Source organism: Ornithorhynchus anatinus, chromosome 14, assembly GCF_004115215.2.
Source record: "Ornithorhynchus anatinus isolate Pmale09 chromosome 14, mOrnAna1.pri.v4, whole genome shotgun sequence".
In the NCBI taxonomy this organism is placed as follows: Eukaryota; Metazoa; Chordata; class Mammalia; order Monotremata; family Ornithorhynchidae; genus Ornithorhynchus; species Ornithorhynchus anatinus.
In genome coordinates, this window is record NC_041741.1 from 46,107,965 (window position 1) to 46,120,013 (window position 12,049).

At 44.1% G+C, this 12,049-nt stretch overlaps 1 protein-coding gene across 8 annotated transcripts in view; it reads left to right on the top strand.

Annotated features, from left to right (window-relative positions):
• GRAP2 (GRB2 related adaptor protein 2) overlaps positions 1-12,049 on the top strand; it is a 105,835-nt gene that overhangs the window by 53,991 nt on the left and 39,795 nt on the right. Inside the window, exon 1 of one of the 8 annotated variants that reach the window (XM_039914073.1) lies at positions 7,537-7,711. The exons of the other annotated variants lie outside the window; for them this stretch is intronic. The gene's annotated coding sequence lies outside the window, so the exon portion shown is untranslated. Of the gene's footprint in view, positions 1-7,536; positions 7,712-12,049 lie in introns of those variants that run through there. 8 annotated transcript variants of the gene reach the window in all.

Consider the following 12,049-nt stretch of genomic DNA (forward strand, 5'->3'; position numbering starts at 1 on the left):
GGAGAGTTCACCCCCAGATCTTGGGGGTCTTCACCCCTGTGCAGTTCTCTGGGAAAAAAGCACACTGAGTAAGGAAAACAGGTAGACTGGGGAAGGTGAAATAACCCATTTTACCACAGTACCTCGCTCACGCCCAGCCAGAGCCGCCGATTAAAATGTGTGAGGAGCCTGGAACCGATGGGACCCATGCTTACCTTAATAATAATTAATAATAATAATTATGAAACTTGCTAAGGGCTTATAAAAGCCAAGCACTGTTCTAAGCACTGAGATAGATACAAGTTAAGCAAGTTGGACACAGTCCCTGTCCCTCCTGGGTCTCACGCTCTTAATCCCCATTTCACAGATGAAGGAACGGAGACCAAGAGAAGTGAAGTGACTTGTTCTAGGTCACACAGCAGACAAGTGGCAGAGCCACAATTAGAACCCAGGTCCTTCTGACTCCCAGGCCCATGCTCTATCCACTAAGCCCTGCTCTTCTGCCCCTGCTTGGGCACTGGGGAAGACGCTCCAAAAAAAGACATAGGGGTGACCAAACCTGATGAACTTGAAGGAGTTGCAGAGCAAATCGGTGAAAGGGCCGAGAGCTGCAGAACCAGTGGGGAATGGAGGCAAAGCTGCAAAGAGCAGAACATCCCAGCCAGGAAGGGGCCGGGGGGCTAGTGGCCACGGCAGGAAAAGAAGCCCCAAGACCGAGCCACAAACTGTTTACTGCCTAGCTTCTCACCATGCGGTGACAGCGAATGAAGACGGACAGTTTGCCAACATGACTTTAGGGGCACACGAGCACATTCACAACAGTCTGCTTATGGACCATCATGCCTTACTTTAAAATCTTATCAAGTCCCACGTCAAATAGTCCCCGAAAAAATATACTGATTTCTTTTCCCGTAAACATTGATCTCCTATCAACATTCGGAGAAAGACTACAACAATTCCAGGCAACTGGAAATGTTGGGTGAATCATTTCCATCCTTTCCTGAGGGCTGCCTTTGTGTATCACTGATTTGACCGAATGGAGCCCTAACGGCCTTCTGAGCCCCTGGTGCCAAAAATAATCTTGATCACTCTCCTGGGGGGAACTAGTTTAACATTGATTTGGGTGTTGGGGGGTGTTTAAGCTGTTCAGCAAATCGGCTTTTGCTTTGTCATATTGACTGTGATCTCACTGCATAGACCCCCCAAGCAAGCTGAACCAGATCACCTAGAAAAATACTACTTAAAGAGGAATCTAAACTGGCTCTCAGCTTGGAGAAGAGAATGCATCATTTTCGAGGTGACATTGTTTTCTAAACCAGAGCCATTTTCTGCTATTCGTTACCATAACAGCTTTGTCCACACATGCACACTAACCCCATCGAAAAGATACCCAGGTCAGTCATTGCCCTAAAAATGTATGATGGTAAAAGGCGATAGACAAAGAGTATGGAAGTTAGAAAATCGGAATAATGTTGCCATCCATCAATACTGGCTCAGAAGCCTGGAAATTGAGGCTTCTGTTCTGATTCTTAAAGAGACCATGGTAGAGAAGCAGCGTGGCCTAGTGGAAAAAGCCCGGGCCTGGAAGCCAGAGGACTTGCGTTCTAGTCCCGGCTCCACCACGTACCTGCTGTGTGACCTTGGGCAAGGCACTTCACTCTGTGTGCCTCAGTTCTCTCATCTGCAAAATGGGGGTAAAATACCTGCTCTCCCTCCTACTTAGACTGTGAGCCCCATGAGGGACCTAATTATCTTCCCTCTACCTCAGCACATAGCGTGGGGCTTGGCACATAGTAAGAGCTTAATTTGTATTATCATTATCATTATTATTACTATTATTATTAGAGTTTGGGGAAACTGGAAAGTAGCGGTGTCCATAACCATCTGCCTCAATCCCAGATTCTTCCAGATTCCGTGGTTCTCCGGGTGGTGACGACAGCTGACTTGTTTTTCCCTCTTCCAGCTCCTCAAGAGCCTTTCAAAGTCCCCCCTCCCGTTAAACTTCCATTTCTGTCAGAAGCAGAAAAGGATCTGCAAGTTAGGGTAATGATGGTGCATGCTTGAAGACAGAAGTAGCTCTTCGAGGTATTAACAAGACCGGCTCACTGGACTTAATAGTCAGAGTGACTTGGCTACTGTAAATATTGCACCACGTACACACATACATACACACATAATAATAACATTAATAATAATGATAATAGTATTTATTCATTGAATCGTGAGCGTTTACTGTGTGCAGAACATTCATTCATTCATTCAATCATATTTATTGAGCGCTTACTGTGGGCAGGCCACTGGACTAAGCACTTGGGAGGGTACAGTACAACAAAAAATAGACACATTCCCTGCCCTCATTAAGTGTTTACCATTTGCCAAGCGGTCTACTAAGTGCTGGGGCAGATACAAGAAGATCAAGTCCCACAGTCTAAGTCTATCATATTCATGTTCATGCATTAAGGACTTCCTGACCGATCAACTTCAATCTTGCTGCTCCCCCAAGAAGCAGAAGAGCCATGACGACAGTTTCCAGGAGACAGTGTAGCCTAATGGAAAGAGCCAGGACCTGGGAGTCAGGGGGCTTGGCTTCTCGTCCCGGCTCTGCCATTTGTCCGCTGTGTGACCTCGGGCAAGTTACTGCTCTCTGCCTCAGTTACCTCACCTGTAAAATAGGGAATAGAACTGTGAGCCCATTTGGGACAGGGACTGTGTCCATCCTGATTAGGTTGTATTAAGTATTATGGCATTTGTTAAGTGGTCACTATGTGCCAGGAACTGTTCTAAGCACTGGGGTGGATACAAGCAAATCAGGTTGAACACAGTCCGTGTCCAGTGTGGGGCTCAGAGCCTCAATCCCTATTTTACAGATGAGGTAACTGAGGCCCAGAGAAGTGAAGTGAGTTGTCCGAGGTGACAGAGCAACCAAGGTGTCAAGATCTACCAACCTTTCAAGGTGAGGATTTCTTTCTTAGAGTTAACCTAAAAAGCCCCAGAGTTACAGTTTAAGGCTTTTCCTCTTACTCTATCCTCAGTAGAGATGAAGCATATTTGGCCACCATCCTCTTTACAAATGATTTCATATGTGTGAAGCAGTTATTAAGTTACTTCATAACCTCCCTTGCCAGTTCCAATTTCCTTTGAGCAAAGGCCCTATTCTCTAGGTGTCCAATAATTTTTGAACTCTTTTCCTGTCTGACCTTGTTCAAGTTTAATGTTTTCTATTAAGATGTATGCAGTTATTTTATTCTTTTCCCCTTATAAATTTAAAGATACACCTTAGTACAGGAGTGAGTTTCAGTCTCATCTCCGGGTATCTTTTAGTCTCTCGCAGCTTTATAATGAAGGCAGAGAGGGTGGTTCTGTGGGGGTGGGTGGGGAAGAGGGGGAAGGGAGTTTATCTGTGTCCTCTCCCAGCTGGACAGTCCCCTAAAATAAGCAAACATGGTCATATTTAGGGTGGAGCTGGGTACTATATCCTAGCAACAATTCTACTAACCATTCCCTAGCAACAATTCTGCTGCTCACAGCTGTTGAGCTCCCTGGAATGAGCTTTGTTATTTTGCTTCAGGAGCAACGCAACAAAGCATTTTTTTTCTTTACTAGAGTAGCTTAGGCTACCATTATGGAGAAAATTCAGGAAAGGTGGAAGAGGACTTCTCTCATCTCCATTCTTAATTGGGCAAATTGCTATCCCCCATCCTGGACACATTGGGACGGACGAAATTATAACATTCAGTACAGTCGCTGTAATGTGCACAAGGGGAATTATGAGGGAACCATGAATTTTGGAGAAACAGTGTGGCCTATTGAAAAGAGCACAGGCCTGGGAATCAGAGGGACCTGGGTTCTAATCCCTGGTCCACCACTTGTCTGCTGTGTGACCTAAGTCAAGTCACTTGTCTTCTCTGTGCCTCAGTTACCTCATCTGTAAAATTAAAACTGCGAGCCCCATGTGGGACAGGGACTGTGTCCAACTGGAATAGTTTGCATCTACCCCAGCATTTATACAGTGTCTGGTGCATAATAAGGCCTTAATGATTACCGTAAAAAAATAGAAATTTTCATTTTGAATTGGGGGGCATTTAAAAAATCAAATTCTCAGAGGCACTAGCATGACTTAAGAGAAGAAGGAACAGTGAGTTCCTTTATAACTAAAGAAAAGGAAGAAAAATACTGCAGCTAACCCACTTTTTCTTGGTATTTTACTGGCGGATTTAATTTACGCGAAAGTAGTTCTGCCATCAAACTGATTCGGATGCTTTTTTCCCCTCCCCAGATTTCACTACAGTTGTAGTTCTAGGCAAATAAGGGTTGTCAGTCTAGGTGGCAATTTATAACTGCACAGATTCAAATTCTGCCCATTTGTATATGTAGGCAGAACCCAGTTTCCTTAAATGCTTTTAGACCCTTAAGGAAATGGTAATTTTCCTTTATCGATTTAGTGCCGGTTCCGGTTATGTGAAAAATCCTCTGTGCTGGCCCAGGTAGTGGGAAATGCAAATAAAAACTGCATATTGAGAGCCAGAAACAACTGGAATCACCGCTTATCTACAGTCACGTAACTTTATTCTTGCAGATTGCCCCGTTCAATCCCTTTTTCTTCAATTATAGCATAGACTATTTTCTGGCTGTGGGAAACTTTTGGTCTGTGAAATAACTCATTCATGGATGAATGTCAAACTCTAAAGAAATACAGTAATTGGGAATGGGATGTTAGTTGGAGAGAAAGACACTTCACGTTTTTGTCCTCAAAACTGTCTGAGACTATTTTCGTCATCTTCCCCCAAAAGTTATTTATTTTGCCACGAAGGACAAAGGTGTGGCCTGAGAGTAATTATTTTTTAAAACCATGAGGGTTAATTAAAAATTGAAATTAAGCGGGCACTGATCCTTTCAATCTTGCTGCGTTTTCCACAATATTACAATCGGATTCATATCCACAAACACGTGCCTGTGCATACACAAGTGCATTTATATATAGTAGAGTTTAGAAGCGATAGTAGTAACGGTATTTATTAAGCACTTACTGTGTGCAGAGCACTGTACTAAGCTCTGGGAGAGAATACACCAGCGGGAATTAGATGCAGTCCCTCTCTCTCGGTGGGGCTCACAATCTAAGAGTTTAAATGGAGAGAGGGATCGGAGACAGACATCTTGGGAGCGACGAGAGATTATGACACAACACAAATACACAAAACGGGCTTGGAGTCTTGGCTTTTGTCCCTGGCACCACGTGCTCAGAGTATACTGGGAGCAGGGACCCTCCATGTCAGGAATGTGTAGGTGTAATTAATCAATAGATAATATTTATTTAGTGCTTCCTGGAGCAGCGTTTGAGTACAATATTACAGATTTGGTAGTCACAGTCCCTGCCCACAACGAACTCACAGTCTAGAGGAGGAGACGGACATTGATATAAATAAGTAAATTACGGATGTGGACGTAAGCGCTGTGGGGCTGAGGGAGAGAGGAATAGAGGGAGCAAAACTAAGTGCAAGGGCAGCACAGAAAGGTGTGGGAGAAGAGGAAATGACGGCTTAGTCATGAACCACATACCATTCATTTAGACTGCAAACAGGGATGTTGGTTATAGGAGACTCTTGTGCACGTAAACAGGAGTTTCGGACCAAGAGATATCTGTCCTGCCTCTTCCTCTTTGGGGAGGCTAAAGGGGTGGGGAGACAGAACTAACCCAGAGGAACTCTGGAGGACTTCAGGGAGAGATCTAGTTATGGAGGGAGTCAGTCAGTCAGTCGTATTTATTGAGCACTTTCTGTGTGTAGAGCATTGTACTAAACGCTTCGAAGAGTACAATGTAAGAATAAACAAGACACATTACCGCTCACAAGGAGCTTACCGTCTAGGTCTTGGCTTGTGACCCTCCTGCCTCTTCTCGCACAACTCCCCGTGCTTGACTCGCTCTTGCAATCTCCACTGCAGTGACGGCTGGCTCCGATTATTTGTTGAGGTCCCTGAGAGCAGAGCTTTCCTTTGTGTTTGAAGATGATACTGCTTACGGTGAGATTGTACCCATGTGAGACGGGATCGTTGGGAAACAATCTCTTGCACACTATGGCCTTGAAAATCTGGTAGCCAATCAATCCATCAAATGTATTTATTGAACGCTTACTATGTGCAGACCATTGTACTAAGCGCTTGGGAGAGTACAATATAACAGAGTTGGTAGATATGTTCCCTACCCTCAGCGAGCTTATAGTCTAGAATGGGAGGCATATATTAATTAATCAATCAATGGTAGTTATTGAGCGCTTATTAAGTGCAGAGCACTGTACTAGCACTTGGGAGAGTTACAACAGAATTAGCAGATGCCTTCCCTGCCCAGGTTGAGTTTACAGTATAGAGGACAAGCTTACAGTCAAATAAATACATAAATTACAGATATGTACATAAATGCTGGACGGTTGAGGGAGGGGTGAATAAAAGGTGCAAATCCAAATTTAAGAGGACGTCTTCTCTGGTCCCCCGCCATTCAAATGAGCATTGCTTCCTTAAGGATGGCTGCTCAGACATGAGAGATACTGTCACATGGCATCGATGACTCCCTCGGCAAGGGATTTTTTTTAATTTTTAGTATTATTATTATATTTATTAAGTGCTTACTATATGCCGAGCACCGTACTATGCTCTGAGCTAGGTACAAGATATTTATTTTGGACCCAGTCCCTGTCCCACAGGGGGCTTCCAGCCTAAGTAGGGGGGAGAGCAGGTATTGAATCATTTTACAGATGAGGAAACTGAGGCACAGAGAAGTAAACTGACCAAGGTCACCCAGCAGACGAGTGGTAGAGCCGGGATTAGAAGCCAAGTCCATTGCTTCCCATGCCTGGGCTCTTTCCATTAGGCCAAGCTGCTTCTCAGACCAGGAAGTTTCTTAGGTCTTAGTACATTACAAAACTGCATTTCCCGGATTTGCGTATGAACATATGTAATACGCATATTCAATGTTTTCAGTCAACTACACAGCGAAGAATGCACTCAGTATGCTTGCTGGTCTCCTAACACCCACGCAGATCCAAATTTTATCCCTTGTGCATTTGTGCAATTTCAAGTGAAATTAATTGACTTTGCAAATAAGTGAGCTTTCTGCTCATAGAGCAGATACACAAACGATACCCCGGTATTTATTTGCATACATGTATGTAATACGCACATATCTATACACTCCCTCCAATCATCCAAATATCCATGTTTAAAACCTCTCTACAGAGCTTAAACTTGTATACATATCACACCCACCCACACGTATATTCTCGTACATCAGCAACTGTTATTCAGATAACGAATTTGAATTAAGCCATGTAGCAGATGTCACTGAAATTTACAAAGAACCATGAACCAAAATTGAGAGACAGTTAGCTCCATAAGCCATAAGATCAAAAAACCACCCAAGCAGAAGGAAGTGGCTACGTTTTCTTTTTTTTTTAATATGCATTCATTTGTGGGGGTGGGGAAACTTCACAAAAACGCCTGATTGTCGCCAAGTTCATATAAGGCTGAGTTCCTTAAGGGCTGGCTCGTTAGGAGCAGCTTGGAAAACTCATTGCTATGCTTGAGTTGAGGGATTGCTTTTTATTCCCCAGGAAATTATTCCCGGGATCTGTATTAGCTGTTTCATGTTGCTTAGCCCGAGAGAGACAGCAGGTTCACCCCGGCAATTCCGGAGCCCAGATCACTGCAGATTAGGGGTGCTCTGTCTGGCTGACTTCATCAAGTGAGTATAAATGTATCTGTCATAATTAGAGAGAGAGAAAGGAGGAGGCAGGGGGAATCAGAGACAATGCCATCCCCTGCCTTGATGGCAGGCTGGATCAGGCCCAACAAATCCCAAAACATTCATCAGATGGGGTCATTTCAATCTGAAGTTGACAGCATGGTGCAGAGTCAAGATGTGAATAATAATAATGATAATGGTGATATTTGTTAAGTGCTTACTATGTGCAAAGCACTGTTCTAAGAGCTGGGGGGGATTCAAGTTGATCAGGTTGTCCTACATGGGGCTCACGGTCTTAATGTGAAGCAGCGTGGCTTAGTGGAAAGAGCCCGGACCTGGGAGTCGGAGGATGAGGGTTCTAATCCCGGCTCTGCCACGTGTCTGCTGTGTGACCTTGGGAAAGTTACTTCACTTCTCGGTGCCTCAGTTACCTCATCTGTAAAATGGGGATTAAGACTTGAGAGCCCCTGTGGGACAGGCACTGTGACCAACTTGATTACCTTGTATCTACCCCAGAGCTTAGAACAGTGCTTGGCACATAGTAAATGCTTAAAAAATACTATTATTATTATTTGCCCTAATAGGCCCTGATACCCTATGTCTTTTTTTTTCCCTTCCCTTCTTTTTGCCTTGTTCTTTCTGTTTGGGTAGGAGTGGGCAGCAGAGAGAAACCAGCTATCTGTGCAGCCCACTTTTAATGTGGTCCTGAAGGCCTGCAGGGCCTTCCTTACTCTATCCTGAGTTTCAAAAGGATATCACAGGAATCTTGGTGGGACAGGCCCACAAATCATCTTCACTGCTTGGGTGTAAGAGGCTACCTGTGTGGGACAGGCTACTTGTCTCGTAGACTCAGGGCAGGCTCTGTGCCTCTTTTGCACACTGGGAATCGAGGGGAACGACTAAAAGAATCCCTTCCGATGCGAGAAATTTCTCAGGTTTCAACAGACCAAAAAAACACGCTAAAGCCCCATTTAATGGTTCTCACGTTGCCCGCCTCTCAGATCTGACCTCAGTAAGGATCTGCACAGGTTTCTAAGATGAGGATTCGATCGGGTACCAGCCCCACACAGGCTAACCCATTCGATTGAGTAATTTTCCTCGTTCAGTCAGTGCTGGAGAAGGTAGTGATTTAGAGGCCTAACCCAACCCATCTTTCCTGGAATGTCGAGTGTCCTGGGAGGGTTCAGGCTTGGGAGTCAGAAGTCGTGGGTTCTAATCCCGGCTCCGCCACTTGTCTGCTGCGTGACCGTGGGCAAGCCACTTAACTTCTCTGGCCTCAGTTACCTCATCTTAAAATGGGGATTAAGACGTGAGCACCACGTGGACAATCCGATTACCTTGTATCTACCCCAGTGCTTAGAACACTGCTTGGCACATAGTAAGCGCTTAATAAATACCATCATCATCATCAGTCAGCTAGCTCTGACATGCAGAGGCTGAAAGTCTAGGAGGAAACTTTGGTTTAGGTGGGCTAGAAGCATCTGATGGCTCGTAACATGGGAGATATGCCGCTCGGCTGAATGTAAAGTGTACATCACCCGAACAAGTGTGGCGTTTTAGTCCCATTGGCTTATTCACATTTTGCCACACCTAGATTGGACATCGGTCGGTGATACTTTCTAGACTGTAAGCTCCTTGTAGGCAGCCTACACATCTCCCACCTCTGTTATATTGTGTCTAAACCCACATTATTATTATATGATAAACTATATTATTATATCATATTCTCCCAAGTGCTTAGTTCAGTGGTCTGTCTGTGGTAAACGTTCAGTAAATACCATCGATTGATCTATCTAAGGGAAAGAGCATTCATCGTACCCATCCTTGAGGAAAACTAGGTTCCGTCACTGGTTGTGCCCCTCGCTTGCCGTGTGGCTTTGGTTAATTTCCGTAGCTTTTCTGGGCCACAGTTTTCCCTTCTATGATATGGAGTGATGCCGACGAGCCCCTCACCTCCCTGCGAAGTTCTGAGAACTCATAGATAGACCGTAAGATGGCTGCCATCGATATGGAAGAAGAAGGAGATTAGCTCCGAGTGAGAGAAGGAAGGTTGCTGGAGGAATTGGCTGGGAAGTAGCATGGAGAAGGATCACACTGCTATTTTAGAATGGGAACTAGTCAGTCTATCCAGGCTGCATCTTCTAGGGAGTGCCAGCCCCAGTTGTAATGATAATAATAATAATTATGCTACTTGTTTAGCACTTACTTTGTGCCAAGTACTGTACTAAGCGCTGGCATGGATACAAGCAAATCAGGTTGGACGCAGTCCCTATCCCGCATAGGCTCCCAGTCCTAGTCCACATTTTACAGATGAGGTAACTGAGGCACAGAGAAGCAAAGTGACTTGCTAAGGTCACATAGCAGACAAGTGGCAGAGCTGGGAGTAGAACCCATAACCTTCTGACTCCCAGGCCCGTGCTCTATCCGATTGTAGGGTGGAAAGGAGAAGGAAGAAGCAAAGGCGGTACTGGAATTACTGCTGAAGGAGGAGGAAGGACACTTCCATAATAGGAAGGGGAAGAGAAAAGGGTAAAAACTATCCCTGGTTCTGGCAGTGGTTTGGGTTTTCCCTAAATAATTCCCCGAGAAGAAGAAAACCCAAGTCCACAGGAAAAAGAAAGATTTACACAGTCTCTTAGGAAGAAGAATCAACCATTTAAAGGACAAAACCAGGATTAGCTATATGAGGATATGAGTAGATGCCAACATAGAGAGGGCATGAACATGACTAAATCATCTCATTAAGGTGGTGCTCAGGGATGTTTTGGCCAGTATACAACTCCGGGGCATGAAATAATTTGCAGTAAACTTAGGGATGGGGCAGCAGTATAGGATGGCTTTTGCAGTCAGTAAATAGAGAAGACACAGGAGTGCTGGGAGCAGTTTGCATTGATGTTATTAAGTAGATCTAGAATAGAGGCTGCGTGTATTCTACTCAGGAATAAAATAGTAGAGGAAGTGGATGCTGAAATATGACTGAAATGGTGACCATCCAAATAAGATTTTGAATAAATTAAGGGTTGATTAGAGGAACATAGCCATGTGGTAAAATTGTAGCAAGGTTAAGATCAAGCCTGTCCCCGCGAGTTTTTTAACCTGAATGTTAATAAAGGGTACTCTAGATTCATAGAACAGCTACTACTACTAATAATAGTAATAACAATAATAATATTGTTTATCACCCGGCAAAGTTTCTGCTCAAAAAGGAGACACTCAGATTCTAGGAGTTGAGAGTCAGCTCCAAACAAGATGGCTGACAAGAAAATAGTGGCAGCTGGGATGGCCATGGTGGATCCTGGCCCAGGAAGGAGGACATGTTGGAGACTTGCAAATACAGAAAGAGAAAAGCAGTTTCAAGTGAAAAAGAAACAAAATAGAGCAGGGTGGTGGGGGGAGGGTGGGAACGTACGTGGGGAATTGAAAATGGTGGTGAGGTAAAAGAGAAAGCCTATAGAGAAAGGAGGGATGGAGAGAAAGCAATAATGAAAATCGTCACTGCTGATTTTTCATCTGCTCGAGTGTCAGGGAGTGGCAAACAGACCCGGGGAAAGCTTATTGTAAAAGGGAGAAGGCAGAGTTATGTTTTTCAAGGAAAGGCCTTGGAGAGGAGCCCAGAGGAATTTGCAAACATGAAGTAGGTAAAAGGGAATTTTGGTGAAGGATAATGTAAAGGAAAAACAAATCAGGGGAGGAGGGAGGTGAGGAATAACTGGAAATAAGCTTTGCAGTTAGCTGCAGGCTGGGGCAAACATAACCAATAGCAAAAGTACAATTAAGGTTAGGAACAATCAATGGAAATGATGTTAAGAAAGAGGAGAGTATGGATCTAGGCTATGAACCTTTGAAAGAAGAAACATTAGACATAATCCTCCCCTGGGAAATCAGAATAGGTTCAGAGAGGGAGGAATTCATTGCAAGAGTGGGTTGGATCTTGGGGTTTCCTTTTGTTCCATGAAGGAAACAAGTCAGTAGCCCCACTATTTCAAATAGCCTAGAGAAGAGTATAATCTTTGAAATTCTTGCTGGAAGAGGAAAGATATTGGACATCCAATGGGGTAGGGAGAAGATAAGATTAATCCACTTCTTTGCCCTACTTAAATACCATAAGGAAAACCATTGTTTGCAAAGACCTATCTTTTTTGTATACTAGATAGGAATATTGTTTGAAATAGTCTATGTTTGCTTAAAAAGAGATGTCTGATAGGGCAAGTCGGGGTTCTACATACTTGAGTAAAAGCATTTGGCAATGTGTATAAGGAAGCAGGCATTAAAGATTCTTCTCTCATCAACCAATGCAATTCTAAACATGGGAAGCATCAAGCATGGGCTTGATGCTGT